Consider the following 17,589-nt stretch of genomic DNA (forward strand, 5'->3'; position numbering starts at 1 on the left):
CGTCAGATTTTATTATTATTATATTAAAGTGATCATTTTATATATGCATATTTCAATTTTCTACTCATTTCCAATTTCTTCTCTCTCACTTTCTTTTTCCTCACGCTCTCTCTCTCTCTCTCTCTCTCTCTCAAAATTTTCCCAACAACCTTCTTTCTCTCTTTTCTCTCTGCAACATCCTCTCTTATCTCTCTACAGCAACCTTCTTTCTCTCTTTTTTCTCTTTCTTCTTCTCTCTTGCTTCCATATCCCTCTTCCTTTTGCTCTTCTTCTTCTCCCTTCTTTCTCTTTTGTTACCTGAAACAATAATGGTGTCTGAATCGGTTTACGGTGTGCGAATCGGTTGGATTCAGATTTTTTAGGGTTTCAAATAGTGAGAATCGGTTATAAAGTTAGGGTTTTTAATTTGTAGTTTGGGTTTTAGTGGTTTATTTGATGATTTTGTGGCTTGTTTATCAGGATATAGACTGGATCGAGTTTTACCGCTGAGTTATGAAGCTAACTAGGTATGGGTTCTCTTTGGTTTTCTTATAAACTTAGGCTTTTGATTTTGTAGTTAGGGTTCTTATAAACTTATGGTTTTGAATTTGTAGGTAGGGTTTTAGTGGTTTATTTGATGATTTTGTGGTTTATTTTTCACGTTATAGATTGGATCGAGTTTTACCGCTGAGTTTGAAGCTACCAAGGTATGTGTAACACCCCTTACTAACCCCGCGGCAATTTTAAAACAATTATTCAGAGTACATGAAATAAGGGTGCCACAATTCATAATAACCAAACATCATTCAGTCATGTCATGCATTCACTGAGGTAATCATCATAAATTAAAACGTTTCATGTTCACACAGCGGAAATTTATCAAAAACGGACTAAGTTTAACATCTTCAAAACTTATCCTTCAAAACATCAAAACATAACTAGAGTCATAATCATAAACTCTAAACAATCGCGTCCCCAGTGTTACAACTATCAGAGCATGACACCTGACGCTACTAAAACACTGACTCATGAGCTAATCCTCACCGAGTCGAACAGCCGCTATCCTCAATATGAAAATGACAACATGTAAGGGTGAGTCTCATCATAATTAACAAATGTTATAAGGTTATAAATCCATAACACATCACAGTTGTATCATTCACCCAATTGTTTCATAAACAGACATTCACAACAACCAAACCAAAATCAATACATCATTAATATTTACAACACTGGAATACATCCAATCATGTTATAAATTATGCATATGTATGAACTGACACTATGCATGTGGTACCAATCATCATCAAATGGGGATAACCCATGACCGATCCAACATCGTCCAAGATACGGCCCTGCCAGCACAGATTCCACACGATGGGAATCATGCCCTTCACTGATCCAACACACCCTTATGGATACAGTATCATCAATGAACATGAATGAATGCAACATATATAACATACTTTTACCTTCATCATCATCAATCATCAACATCATCATCATCATTCAAGTATGTTCATATATATTAACATCATTCAACACAATTCCATCATCATCATATACAAAACATACACATATTTGCACCAATCATCATATTCAATAAGAATAGCATACATGTATTTTCATCATTCTAAAAACCATCAATCATCATCATATAGATTATCCTACAAGGTTCGTTTAGCTTGAAACGGCGCATCAAACGGACCAACGGTTAAAAAGTTATGCATCTTTGAACTTTTGAAATATCTCAAAAAGACCAACAGCACGCGGCGCCATCACCAGTTCGCGGCGCGCACTGAGCGTCCCAAAATTCATTGGCTCTCTGCCAAGCTGATCGCGGCGCAAACATCCACACGCGGCGCGAAACGAGAAAAAGATACGCCTTCGCGGCGCGAACACAGTTACGCGGCGCGACCTGAGCGTATCACAACTTCCTGGCATTCTGCCCACCTGTTCGCGGCGCCACCCTGTGCACGCGGCGCGAACCGGCGATTTCAGAAACCCCAACCTGCAGAAAACAGCATTCTATGCATTCCAAACACACCCAATTCATACCAGTACGAACCTAGAGAAATAGAATGCACAAACAACACAAAATACGTCTCATAATACACCAATTACACATCAATTGAGACCATAACAACGCAGACATCATAGATTCAAACATAGAGATCAAACATCCTACAATTGACTGAATCCCTAATCCTATCATATGACTCAATCGATCCGAATTCCACATCTATTCAGTATTATCAACCCCTAACCCGATAATAGATGATAATCAGATAAGTCCCCCTTACCTTAGACAAATTTCTTGATTCTTGGTCTCTCCCTCTACCGTTCTCCTTCACGTTCCTCGTTCCTCAGACTTCTGTTCTTTCACGTTCTTTCTTTCTTCCCAATTCCAAATATTTTATGAAAATAATAATAATATTAGTAAAGGGCCTTCCTATATCACACCCCCCTTTTACTATTTCTCACACGGCCCAAATGCCATAAACCATTATTTATTTATTATTTTCACAAAATCCTTAATAATTCTAATTATTAATTCAATATTCTTGATTAAATTAATATTAAAATTATACGGGCGTTACAGCTCTCCCCCACTAAAAGAGTTTTCGTCCTCGAAAACATACCTCAGGTAAAGAGCTCTGGATACGAATCCTTCATCTGGCTCTCTAGCTCCCAGGTAACATTTCCTTCAGCTGGTCCTCCCCAAGCTACTCTGACTAAAGCTATTTCCTTGCCCCGCAATTGCTTCAGTCTTCTATCTTCAATCCTCATAGGTAACGTTTCAACCGTTAAGTTGTCTTTCACCTGTACATCATCCACTTGGATCACGTGGGATGGATCCGAAATGTATTTCCTCAATTGAGACACATGAAATACATCATGCAAGTTGGCAAGCATTGGCGGTAATGCAATACGATACGCCACTTCTCCCACTCTTTCTGAAATTTGGAATGGTCCAATAAAACGCGGAGTCAACTTCTTTGACTTCAAAGCTCGACCAATACCCGTCATAGGAGTAACCTTCATAAACACATGATCTCCCTCTTGAAACTCAAGTGTTTTCCTCCTCTTGTCATGATAACTCTTTTGACGACTCTGAGAAGCTTTCATCTTCTCTTGAATCATCTTAATCTTCTCCGTAGTCTGTTGTACAATTTCTGGTCCAATCACAGCACTTTCACCAGCTTCGTACCAACACAATGGAGTTCTACATCTCCTACCATACAATGCCTCAAACGGAGCCATACCTATACTCGAATGATAGCTGTTGTTGTAGGTAAATTCAATCAAAGGCAGATAACTATCCCAAGCACCTCCTTTTTCTAATACACAAGCACGTAACAAATCTTCTAACGACTGAATTGTTCTCTCAGTCTGTCCATCCGTCTGCGGATGATAAGCAGAACTCAGTCTCAGCTTAGTACCCAAAGCCTTCTGCAAACCTTCCCAGAACTTAGACGTAAATCTCGGATCTCTGTCTGACACGATACTCGAAGGAATACCATGCAGACTAACTATCCTCTCAATATATAATTGAGCCAGCTTCTCCATCGGATAATCCATTCTTACCGGTATAAAATGTGCAGACTTTGTCAATCTGTCCACCACAACCCAGATAGCTTCACAATTCTTAACAGTTCTCGGCAAACCCGAAACAAAATCCATCGATATGCTATCCCACTTCCACTCAGGAATAAACATCGGTTGCATAAATCCAGATGGCTTCTGATGTTCAACCTTTGACTTCTGACAAGTCAAACAAGAATACACAAACTCAGCAATTTCTTTCTTCATTCCAGGCCACCAAAATAGCTTTCTCAAATCATGATACATCTTGGTAGCACCAGGATGAATACTTAATCCACTACGGTGTCCTTCTTCTAAAATATTTCTTCGGAGTTCAGCAACATCCGGAACACAAACTCTGTTTCCAAACCTCAGTATACCATTCTCGTCAACTCTGATTCACCGCTCTTGCCTTGGTTAATCAAAGTCAACTTATCGACTAATTCGACATCAGCCTTTTGGCCCTCTCTGATCTCTTCAAGAATACCACTGGTCAGCTTCAGCATCCCCAACTTAACACTAGTAGGAGTACCTTCACATACCAAACTCAAGTCTCTGAATTGTTCAATCAAATCCAATTCCTTCACCATTAGCATAGACATATGCAAAGTCTTCCTACTTAAAGCATCAGCAACTACGTTTGCCTTACCCGGATGGTAATTCAAACTAAAATCATAGTCTTTAAGGAATTCTAACCACCTTCTCTGCCTCATATTCATTTCCTTCTGGTCAAATAGATATTTCAGACTCTTATGATCACTGAATACCTCAAATCTCGAACCATACAAATAATGTCTCCACAACTTTAAAACAAAGACTACAGCTGCCAGCTCCAAATCATGAGTCGGATAATTCCTTTCATGCACTTTGAGTTGTCTCGACGCGTACGCGACCACTTGTTGGTTCTGCATCAATACTCCACCTAAACCCATCAGCGAAGCATCACAATAAACCACAAATGATTCTGTCGGATTCGGCAAAATCAAAATAGGAGCACTAGTCAACCTCTTCTTCAGCTCTTGGAATCCTTCCTCGCATTTTACATCCAAAATAAAAGCCTGACCCTTTTTGGTTAATTTAGTTAACGGCAATGCTAACTTTGAAAATCCTTCAATAAACTTCCTGTAGTAACCTGCAAGGCCAAGAAAACTACGAATCTCTGACACTGACTTCGGAGATTCCCACTGAGACACAGCTTCTATCTTTGTAGGATCAACAGCAATACCATTCTTAGAAATCACATGTCCCAGAAAACCAACTTCCTCTAACCAGAATTCACACTTCGACAATTTGGCAAAAAGTTGCTTCTCTTTCAACAGCTCTAACACAGTTCTGAGATGTTCTGCATGTTCTTCCTCACTCTTAGAATATATTAGGATATCATCTATAAACACCACCACGAACTTATCGAGATAAGGATGAAATATCCTATTCATATACTCCATAAATACACCAGGTGCGTTAGTAACTCCAAACGGCATTACCGAATACTCGTAATGTCCATACCTTGTCCTGAAAGCGGTCTTCTGAATATCATCGTCTTTCACACGAATCTGGTGATACCCAGACCTCAGATCAATCTTACTAAACACACATGCTCCAACCAACTGATCCATCAAATCATCAATCCTCGGCAAGGGATACCGATTCTTGATAGTAACCTTGTTCAATTGTCTGTAATCCACACACAGCCTCATTGAACCCTCCTTCTTCTTCACTAGCAACACAGGTGCACCCCACGGAGAGACACTAGGACGAATGAATTTCTTCTCCAGCAATTCTTCCAACTGCTTCTTCAGCTCAGCCAACTCAGACGACGACATACGATACGGTGCCATCGACACTGGACTAGTTCCCGGAATTAAATCAATAGAAAACTCCACTTCTCTTTCCGGTGGTAACTCATTCACTTCTTCCGGAAAAACTTCTGGAAATTCACACACCACAGGTAATTCGCTACTCGTCACTTTTCCTTTCACATTCATCAATGCGAACAACATAAACATTGTTGCACCATCCTTGATAGCTTCACCCACTTGTCTAGCCGTCATCTCCAGATCATCAGAATGAACTTCTTCAGGAAAGATTACTGTCTTCGAAAAACAGTTGATGTGAACACGGTTAAATTCTAACCAGTTCATTCCCAGGATTACATCAAGTTGTTTCAATGGAAGGCACACTAAGTCCATCCCGAATTCCCTACCAAAAATATCAACCGGACAATTCAAGCATGCAGACGAAGTAGTTACTGACCCCGACGCTGGAGTATCAATAACCATACTTCCATTTATTTCAGATATTTCCAAATTCAACCTCTCAGCACAATCCAAAGAAATAAAAGAATGAGTTGCTCCAGTATCAATAATCGCAACTAAAGGTGTGCCATGAATAAAACACATACCTTTAATTAGTCTATCCTCCGGAGTGGTTTCCGATCCAGACAAAGCAAAGACCTTCCCTCCAGCTGAAGGATAGAAAAACACTTAGAAAGGGGGGGTTTGAATAAGTGTAGCTTTAAAAACTTGACAGATAAAAATAAATTGCACAGTTATTTTTATCCTGGTTCGTTGTTAACTAAACTACTCCAGTCCACCCCCGCAGAGATGATTTACCTCAACTGAGGATTTAATCCACTAATCGCACGGATTACAATGGTTCTCCACTTAGTCAGCAACTAAGTCTTCCAGAGTCTTCTGATCACACACTGATCACTCCAGGAACAACTGCTTAGATACCCTCTAAGACTTTCTAGAGTATTCTGATCCACACGATCACTCTAGTTACAACCTGCTTAGATAACCTCTAAGACTTCCTAGAGTATTCTGATCCACACGATCACTCTAGTTCCTTACAACTTAATGTAATCAATTCTAAGAGTATTACAATTGCTTCTTAAAAGCTATAATCACAAACTGTGATATTTCTCTTAACGTTTAAGCTTAATCTCACTAATATATTACAACAGCAATGTAGTGAGCTTTGATGAAGATGAAGATTCTGAGCTTTGAATAGAACAGAGTTTCAGCAAGTTAATATGAGTTGTTTTGTTCAGAATCGTTAACCTTGCTTCTCATCAGAACTTCATATTTATAGGCGTTGGAGAAGATGACCGTTGAGTGCATTTAATGCTTTGCGTGTTCCGTACAGCATCGCATTTAATGTTATACGCTTTTGTCAACTACCTCGAGCCTTGTTCACGCTGTGTCTACTGACGTTGCCTTTAATAGCTTTTAACGTTCCTTTTGTCAGTCAGCGTAGCTTGCCACTTGTACTTCCTTCTGATCTGATGTTTGTGAATACAACGTTTGAATATCATCAGAGTCAAACAGCTTGGTGCAAAGCATCTTCTGATCTTCTGACTTTGAAGTGCTTCTGTGCGTGATACCATCAGAACTTCAGTGCTTCTGATCTCATGTTCTTCTGATGCTTCCATAGACCCATGTTCTGATTCTGCTTCGACCATCTTCTGATGTCTTGCCAGACCATGTTCTGATGTTGCATGCTGAACCCTTGAGACAAAGCTTCTGAGCGCTGAATTATGCATACTCTTTATATATTTCCTGAAAAGGAAATTGCATTGGATTAGAGTACCATATTATCTTAAGCAAAATTCATATTATTGTTATCATCAAAACTAAGATAATTGATCAGAACAAATCTTGTTCTAACAATCTCCCCCTTTTTGATGATGACAAAAACATATATAAATGATATGAATTTGCGATCAGAAAGAGCAGACGGCAAAAGACAAATTACACAGCTATAGCATAAGCATATGAATATGTCTCCCCCTGAGATTAACAATCTCCCCCTGAGATAAATAATCTCCCCCTGAAATAAATACTCGAAGAACTTTAATAAAAGACTTCCCTGATTATTTCGGTAGAGACGATCACATAAGCTTCTGTCTTCAGAGAATTCATAGCTTCTGACTTCTGCTTCCATTGGACAGCTTCAGAACTAGAATTTCTTTAGATCCCTAGAACACTCACAGCTTCTGATTCCTGCTTCCATCTAGGACAGCTTCAGAACTTGAATTTCTTTGATCTTCAGAACATTCACAGCTTCTGATTTCTGCTTCCATTTAGGACAGCTTCAGAACTTGAATTTCTTTGATCTTCAGAACATTCACAGCTTCTGATTTCTGCTTCCATTTAGGACAGCTTCAGAACTTGAGTTTTCTGGATCTTTAGAACATTCACAGCTTCTGATTTCTGCTTCCCTCGGATAGCTTCAGAGCTTTGAATTCCTACCAACATCACTTCATGCTAGATTTGTATCAGAACATTGTTGAATGTACCAGAGCATCATCAGAGCATCTCTACATCGTGAAATGTTACAGAACAAAAACTAAACGACAAAAGTCAGCATGAACGAGTCAGAACATAAAATGTATATTCGAACACATGATATGTATCAGAGCCATATAGGCTAAAATAATGTATCAGAGCAAATAGAATTTTGTCAGAGCAAATAGACAAATATGGATCAAATTCTATTATCAGTGCTTCTGATTTATTCTTCTTTCTTGCTTCTGATTTCTGAAGCTTGACAGCACTTAGCTTGCTTCAGTTTCCATGAGCTTATTCTTTTTACAGAATAACACTTCTTATGGTTTTGCTTCTTGTGTTTGCTTTGAAGATTCTCTTCACTTCTTTATACCTGCAAAACACTTAAACCATATAGAACTTGCAGTTCTTGTTAGTAAATGTGTGGGAGCTTTACCCAGCAACTGATAGATTAATCAAATCATTTATCATTTATCTTCTCCCCCTTTTTGTCATAACATCAAAAAACAGAAAAGATTCAGAGACAAACAAAAAGAGACACACAGAGGAGGAAGATGATTTCATTGAAGTTCAAACATCAGGTACAGAAGTACATGAGGATAAGTAAGATCAGATGCACAAAAAAAAACAGATGCAACGAAAAGAAAGAAACAACACAGACTCAATCTAAGATGGCCCTAGCCTTGACAAGATCTTGGCCAACATCTCTTGAACCTCATTGTTGTGTCCATCTTGCCTCACCATGAAAGTTCTAAACTCAGCATTGAGTGAGCTTTGCTCATCCTGTCTCTTCTGAATTTCTTCCAGAGTCCTTGCAAGACGAGAAGATTCATCAGAAGAAACTTCACCGCTTTCAACCACAGGAATAGCAACTTGATCTGTAGCTTCCATGGATAGATCATTTGCAGGGATTTCCTCAACAGGATCTGATTCAGCAACATGATCTTCAGCATCTGCTTCTTGCATAGAAGCATCTCCATATTGTAACACCCTTCTAATACCCCGCATAATAATAGAAAATAATCAGAGTTAACATGAAAAAGGGCATTACAACTTCCAATTAATTCAAACAATAATACTCATGTCATGCCATAAAGGAGAACGTCAACCAAATTTATTCAGATTCATCATGTTAACACAGCGGAATTATCTTTAACATCTGAATAACAAACAGCCAAGTCACAGACTTAAAGCCTCAACATACAAATCCATCCAAAATAAAAAGTTCAACAAATAATTCTAAACGACGCCCCCAGTGTTACACGACCAGAGCATGACACAGACCCAACTGACTCTAACGAACTACTTGACGAGCTAATCCTCACCAAGTACGAGAGCTACTCCTCAATCTGAAAAATAACAACAGTAAGGGTGAGTCTCATTCACATTTAACTAATGTTATAAGATATAAATAATAAAATATCATTTCACATGCCATTCACCCAATCACAGTTATGATCAGATTCAAACCATACAATCAGCAAGCAAACAACCAAATTAACACATATTATAACATTGGACAATCTTCCATTCATGTTATAATAGGAAAACAACCTAATGCAATGCACTACATGCATGTGGTACCAAAAATCTGGGATATAACCCAACTCACCGATCCACCATCATCAAGGATACGATAACACCCACTCACTAATTCCTCACAATGGGAATTAGCTACCACTGATCCACCATCGTCAAGGACCAGCCACATAATGATTATGAATGCATGCATCAACCATAACATGCTCATCGCCCACATACATAGATTAATGTCATAATCATCAATAAGACACATATTTCATACCAACAATACATGTACAATAAACACCAGTTACAACCACAACATTATACAGGTAAACATTCATTATTGTACCTACAAGCATATCCTACCACAAACAAATAAGTTCGAGTGTTTTAAAAATAATTCAAGCCACAACTCAAAAACACCATTTGAGTATATAAATTATTTGATTAGCTTCACTGTACTCGAAACGGCACCAAAATCCGGCTTACGGTTTAAAAGTTACACCTCTTTAAAACTTTTCAAAATGGACAGTCGCAACAACTAACAGCACGCGGCGCCACACACGGTTCGCGGCGCGGAACGAATAGGAACTACGCCTTCGCGGCGCAAACAAAGGTTCGCGGCGCGGAACGAATAAAAACTACGCCCTCGCGGCGCGGTCATATGCTCGCGGCGCGTACTGAGCGCAACAAAGCTTCCTGGCCTTCTGCCAAGCTGTTCGCGGCGCCAACTCCTGGACGCGGCGCGAACTGGCGAATCCCAGCGCTCCGAATAGCAGAAAACAGCCTGCGATTTTACCCTTCCTTCACCAAATCATTACCAATCCAACCCATTCCAATCAGATTTCGCATACAGTACAACAAACACATATTATAGCACATTATAATACATTCAAACCATCCAAATAACATCATTACACGAATCAGCATATTCATTACGTGTAAATCCTCCCAAAACCTAACATTTCTACAACCTAAGCACAACCCAATTGGTACGGATAACACGATCAATTCTATCATATTATCTATAATCCCATAATAGAAGATAATAGGAAGAGTCCCCCCTTACCTGAAGGTTGATTCTTCGTTCTTCCTCGGTTGCACTTCTTCGTTCCTCTTCTCTTTTCACGTTCAAACTTCTTTTCCCAATACTGTAACCTTCTCTATTCTACCACTCCTTCTATTTTATTAAGAATAAAATAAAATTATTTTAATTAGTAATAGGGCCTACCAATGCACCCCCTCCCTTACTAACCACAACTCAAGCCCAATTGCTTAATTCCTCATAATTCAATTAATTTAATTAAATTAAATTATGAAAATAAATGGAGTGTTACAACTCTCCCCCACTAAATAGTTTTCGTCCTCGAAAACATACCTTAGGCAAATAACTCTGGATAGGAATCCTTCATCTGACTCTCCAATTCCCAAGTCACATTCCCACCTGCTGGTCCTCCCCAAGCTACTTTGACCAGTGCTATCTCCTTGCCACGCAATTGTTTCAGCCTTCGGTCTTCAATCCTCATAGGCAAAGTTTCAACTGTCAGATTGTCCTTTACCTGTACATCATCGACTTGGATCACATGAGATGGATCAGCAATGTATTTCCTCAACTGTGATACGTGGAATACATCATGCAGATTCGCAAGCGTCGGTGGCAACGCAATACGATACGCCACTTCTCCCACCCTCTCCGTAATCTGGAACGGACCAATGAATCGCGGAGTCAACTTCCTTGATTTCAGTGCTCTACCAACACCAGTTGTGGGAGTCACCCTCAAGAACACATGATCTCCTGCTTGAAATTCAAGTGTCCTCCTCCTTTTATCATGATAACTCTTCTGACGACTCTGAGAAGTCTTCATCTTCTCCTGAATCATCTTGATCCTTTCTGTCGTCTCCTGAACAATTTCCGGTCCAATCACGGCACTTTCGCCGTATTCATACCAACATAAAGGCGTTCTACACCTCCGACCATACAAAGCTTCAAACGGAGCCATACCAATGCTCGAGTGAAAACTATTATTGTAAGTAAATTCGATCAAGGATAGATAACTATCCCAAACACCGCCTCTTTCCAACACACAAGCACGCAACAAATCTTCTAGTGATTGAATAGTTCTTTCCGTCTGTCCATCCGTCTGCGGATGATAAGCAGAACTCAATCTCAGCTTAGTACCCAAAGCCCTCTGCAAACCTTCCCAGAATCTGGATGTAAACCTTGGATCTCTATCCGACACGATACTAGAAGGAATACCATGTAAACTCACTATCCTGTCAATATACAATTGAGCCAGCTTCTCCATTGGTTAATCCATTCTCATTGGTATAAAGTGAGCAGACTTTGTCAACCTGTCTACAATAACCCAAATAGCTTCACAATTCTTCACCGTCCTCGGCAAACCTGAAACAAAATCCATAGATATACTATCCCACTTCCATTCTGGAATAAATAACGGTTGCATAGCTCCATACGGTTTCTGATGCTCAATCTTCGACTTCTGGCAAGTCAGACAAGCATAGACAAATTCAGCTATTTCCTTTTTCATTCCAGGCCACCAAAACAGCTTCTTTAAATCATGATACATCTTGGTAGCACCAGGATGAATACTCAATCCGCTACGATGTCCTTCTTCAAGAATACTCTTCCTCAATTCGGCAACATCAGGAACACAAACACGATTACCAAACCTCATTATACCATTCTCGTCGATTCTGAATTCACCTCCTTTATCTTGATTAATCAGAGTCAACTTATCAACCAACCCCACATCAGTCTTCTGACCTTCTCGGATTTCCTCAAGAATACTACTAGTCAGCTTCAGCATACCCAATTTAACACTGGTAGGAGTGTCTTCACATACTAAACTCAAATCTCGGAATTGCTCAATTAAATCCAATTCTCTCACCATAAGCATAGACATATGTAAGGACTTCCTACTCAATGCATCGGCAACAACATTTTCTTTACCCGGATGATAATTCAGTTCAAAATCATAATCCTTGAGAAATTCTAACCATCTTCTTTGTCTCATATTCAACTCTTTTTGGTCAAAGAGGTACTTCAAACTCTTGTGATCACTAAATACTTCAAACCTTGAACCATATAGGTAATGCCTCCACAACTTCAACACAAATACCACTGCTGCCAACTCTAAGTCATGAGTCGGATAGTTTCTCTCATGCACTTTGAGTTGTCTCGACGTATAAGCGACTACCTGTTGATTCTGCATCAGTACACCCCCTAATCCTGACAACGAAGCATCACAATAAACAACAAAAGATTCCGCCGGATTCGGCAAAATTAAGATCGGCGCACTAGTCAACCTCTTCTTCAACTCTTGGAATCCTTCTTCACATTTCGAATCCCAAACAAACGCTTGACCCTTCCTAGTCAACTTAGTTAACGGTAATGCTAACTTTGAAAAACCTTCAATGAACTTTCTATAGTAACCCGCCAGACCAAGGAAACTACGGATTTCGGAAACTGACCTCGGAGCTTCCCACTGAGACACTGCTTCTACTTTCGTTGGGTCAACGGCAATACCATCCTTAGAAATTACATGCCCAAGAAAGCTCACTTCGTTTAACCAGAACTCACACTTTGACAGTTTTGCATAAAGTTTCTTTTCCTTCAATAGTTCCAATACCACTCTAAGATGATCCGCATGCTCTTTTTCATTCTTAGAATATATTAAAATATCATCAATAAATACTACTACGAACTGATCCAGAAAAGGATGGAAGATCCTATTCATATACTCCATGAAAACCCCCGGCGCATTGGTTACTCCAAATGGCATCACTGTATACTCGTAATGACCATACCTCGTTCTAAATGCTGTTTTCTGAATATCGTCCGTCTTCACCCGAATCTGATGATATCCCGACCTCAAGTCAATTTTGCTGAACACACATGCTCCAACTAGTTGATCCATCAAGTCATCAATCCTCGGCAAGGGATACCGATTCTTGATAGTAACCTTGTTGAGTTGTCTGTAATCCACACACAACCTCATTGAACCTTCTTTCTTCTTCACTAGTAACACCGGTGCACCCCACGGTGAGACACTAGGACGAATAAATTTCTTCTCAAGTAAATCTTCCAATTGATTCTTCAACTCATTCAATTCCGATGCCGACATACGATAAGGTGCCATCGACACAGGATTAGTTCCAGGAATTAGTTCAATAGCAAATTCTACCTCCCTCTCTGGCGGCAATTCTCTTACATCTTCTGGAAAGACTTCTGGAAATTCACATACTACCGGTAAGTCACTACTCACCGCTTTCTTTTTCACTTCCATGGATGCAATCAACATGAACACGACAGCCCCGTCCTTCATTGCTTCATCCACTTGTCTAGCCGTCATCGCTAAATCCTCAGCACTGACATCTTCAGGAAAAATAACCGTCTTCGTGAAACAATTGATATGAACCCGATTAAATTGCAACCAATTCATACCCAAGATAACATCAAGTTGTTCCAATGGAAGGCACACTAAGTCCATTCCGAACTCTCTACCAAAAATATCAATTGGACAGTTCAAACAAGCGAACGAAGTAGTCACTGAACCCGACGCAGGAGTGTCAATGACCATACTTCCATTAATCTCAGATATTTCCAAATTCAGTCGTTTAGCACAATCCAATGAAATAAATGAGTGAGTTGCCCCAGTATCTATTATTGCAATTAAAGGAGTGCCATGGATAAAACACGTACCTTTAATCAACCGATCCTCTGGAGTAGTCTCTGAACCAGATAAGGCGAACACCTTACCACCAGCTTGATTCTTCCTCGGCTTAGGACACTTAGGACTGATATGACCTTCTTCCCCGCAGTTGAAACAAGTTACAGTGTTCCCTTTGCACTCAATAGCAATGTGACCTGCCTTTCCACATCTATAGCACTTCTTTTCCTCACTTTTGCATTCGTGAATGCGATGTCCAGGTTCTCCACACTTGAAGCACTTAATAGGGGCACTAGAGTCTCCCCCACTAGGCTTCTTCCAGCCTCCAGCTTTCTGGTTACCCTTACCATAAGGCTTACCACGATCCATATGCTTTTTCCCTTTCCTGTCGACTAACTCGCGAGAGTGCGACGACTTCAGTTTAATATTGTCCTCTTCAAAGATTCGGCTGCAGTCAACCAAATCGACAAACCTGCGAATCCTCTGGTATCTGATACCCTGTTTAATCTCATCGCGGAGACCATTCTCAAACTTAACACACTTCGAGAATTCACTAGCCTCATCATTATTGTAGTGGACATAATACTTTGCTAGCTCCACAAACTTGGACGCATACTCTGGCACAGTCATGTTACCTTGTGTCAGCTCCAAAAATTCAATCTCCTTCCTGCCTCTAACATCCTCAGGAAAGTACCTCCGCAAGAATTCTCTCTTGAACACAGCCCAAGTGATTGCAACACCTGCAGCTTGCAGTTCGTCCCGACTAGCCATCCACCAATCATCAGCTTCTTCAGACAGCATGTGAGTCCCATATCTCACCTTCAGATTTTCGTCACAATCAATCACCCGGAAGATCCTTTCAATCTCTTTCAGCCACTTCTGGGCGCCTTCGGGATCGTGAGTGCCTTTGAACAACGGAGGGTTGTTCCTCTGAAAACTATTCAGCTGCCTGTCAGCACCAATTCCAGCTCCATTGGCATTCCCTCCCAGCACACCAGCAATCATGCCCAGAGCCTCAGCGATAGCATCATCGTTTCTTCCTCCTCTTCCAGCCATTGTTCTGCTAAATATCAAACAATATCTATTAGAACAAGAAGTATCGACAGTGTCAACCTTACACTAATCGCATACGAGGGATTAACCGACATTAAGACTCTGACTCAAACGACCGACAATGCCCTGATACCACTATTGTAACACCCTTCTAATACCCCGCATAATAATAGAAAATAATCAGAGTTAACATGAAAAAGGGCATTACAACTTCCAATTAATTCAAACAATAATACTCATGTCATGCCATAAAGGAGAACGTCAACCAAATTTATTCAGATTCATCATGTTAACACAGCGGAATTATCTTTAACATCTGAATAACAAACAGCCAAGTCACAGACTTAAAGCCTCAACATACAAATCCATCCAAAATAAAAAGTTCAACAAATAATTCTAAACGACGCCCCCAGTGTTACACGACCAGAGCATGACACGGACCCAACTGACTCTAACGAACTACTTGACGAGCTAATCCTCACCAAGTACGAGAGCTACTCCTCAATCTGAAAAATAACAACAGTAAGGGTGAGTCTCATTCACATTTAACTAATGTTATAAGATATAAATAATAAAATATCATTTCACATGCCATTCACCCAATCACAGTTATGATCAGATTCAAACCATACAATCAGCAAGCAAACAACCAAATTAACACATATTATAACATTGGACAATCTTCCATTCATGTTATAATAGGAAAACAACCTAATGCAATGCACTACATGCATGTGGTACCAAAAATCTGGGATATAACCCAACTCACCGATCCACCATCATCAAGGATACGGTAACACCCACTCACTAATTCCTCACAATGGGAATTAGCTACCACTGATCCACCATCGTCAAGGACCAGCCACATAATGATTATGAATGCATGCATCAACCATAACATGCTCATCGCCCACATACATAGATTAATGTCATAATCATCAATAAGACACATATTTCATACCAACAATACATGTACAATAAACACCAGTTACAACCACAACATTATACAGGTAAACATTCATTAGTGTACCTACAAGCATATCCTACCACAAACAAATAAGTTCGAGTGTTTTAAAAATAATTCAAGCCACAACTCAAAAACACCATTTGAGTATATAAATTATTTGATTAGCTTCACTGTACTCGAAACGGCACCAAAATCCGGCTTACGGTTTAAAAGTTACACCTCTTTAAAACTTTTCAAAATGGACAGTCGCAACAACTAACAGCACGCGGCGCCACACACGGTTCGCGGCGCGGAACGAATAGGAACTACGCCTTCGCGGCGCAAACAAAGGTTCGCGGCGCGGAACGAATAAAAACTACGCCCTCGCGGCGCGGTCATATGCTCGCGGCGCGTACTGAGCGCAACAAAGCTTCCTGGCCTTCTGCCAAGCTGTTCGCGGCGCCAACTCCTGGACGCGGCGCGAACTGGCGAATCCCAGCGCTCCGAATAGCAGAAAACAGCCTGCGATTTTACCCTTCCTTCACCAAATCATTACCAATCCAACCCATTCCAATCAGATTTCGCATACAGTACAACAAACACATATTATAGCACATTATAATACATTCAAACCATCCAAATAACATCATTACACGAATCAACATATTCATTACGTGTAAATCCTCCCAAAACCTAACATTTCTACAACCTAAGCACAACCCAATTGGTACGGATAACACGATCAATTCTATCATATTATCTATAATCCCATAATAGAAGATAAACGGAAGAGTCCCCCTTACCTGAAGGTTGATTCTTCGTTCTTCCTCGGTTGCACTTCTTCGTTCCTCTTCTCTTTTCACGTTCAAACTTCTTTTCCCAATACTGTAACCTTCTCTATTCTACCACTCCTTCTATTTTATTAAGAATAAAATAAAATTATTTTAATTAGTAATAGGGCCTACCAATGCACCCCCTCCCTTACTAACCACAACTCAAGCCCAATTGCTTAATTCCTCATAATTCAATTAATTTAATTAAATTAAATTATGAAAATAAATGGAGTGTTACACATATTCTGCAGCAGGAATTTCCAAGTCTCCATTCTCAAGTGCCTGAAGAATGGCAGCTAGATTCCTGGGAGCAGAAGGACCTTCAATTTCTGGTGGGTTAACAACTTCTGGAATGACCAAGCTTGGGTCTTTCTCAGAAGGGTTTTCCCTCAGATAGTCAAAGAGAGTCTTGAAGTCTCCGAGCAGAACAGGATAATCAGGAATAAAGATAACAATATCCCTGCATGGATTTGCTTCCATTTCAGCAGCCAGTCTTAATTGTTCCATCTCATCCAAGAAGGGCTTCTCTTCCAACAGATGTCTTCCTTTGAGACTAGCAAACCAGAAGTCTTCATAATTCCTTAGAATTCCACGAGGTCGTGGGGCAGCAGCCACAAGTCTTTTCTGTACTCCCACTGCTTCTTCTTGAAACACCTTGCGAAATCTTTTCCAGATATTTCTTGTAGAAA

The sequence above is a fragment of the Vicia villosa genome, linkage group LG4 (assembly GCF_029867415.1).
Source record: "Vicia villosa cultivar HV-30 ecotype Madison, WI linkage group LG4, Vvil1.0, whole genome shotgun sequence".
In the NCBI taxonomy this organism is placed as follows: Eukaryota; Viridiplantae; Streptophyta; class Magnoliopsida; order Fabales; family Fabaceae; genus Vicia; species Vicia villosa.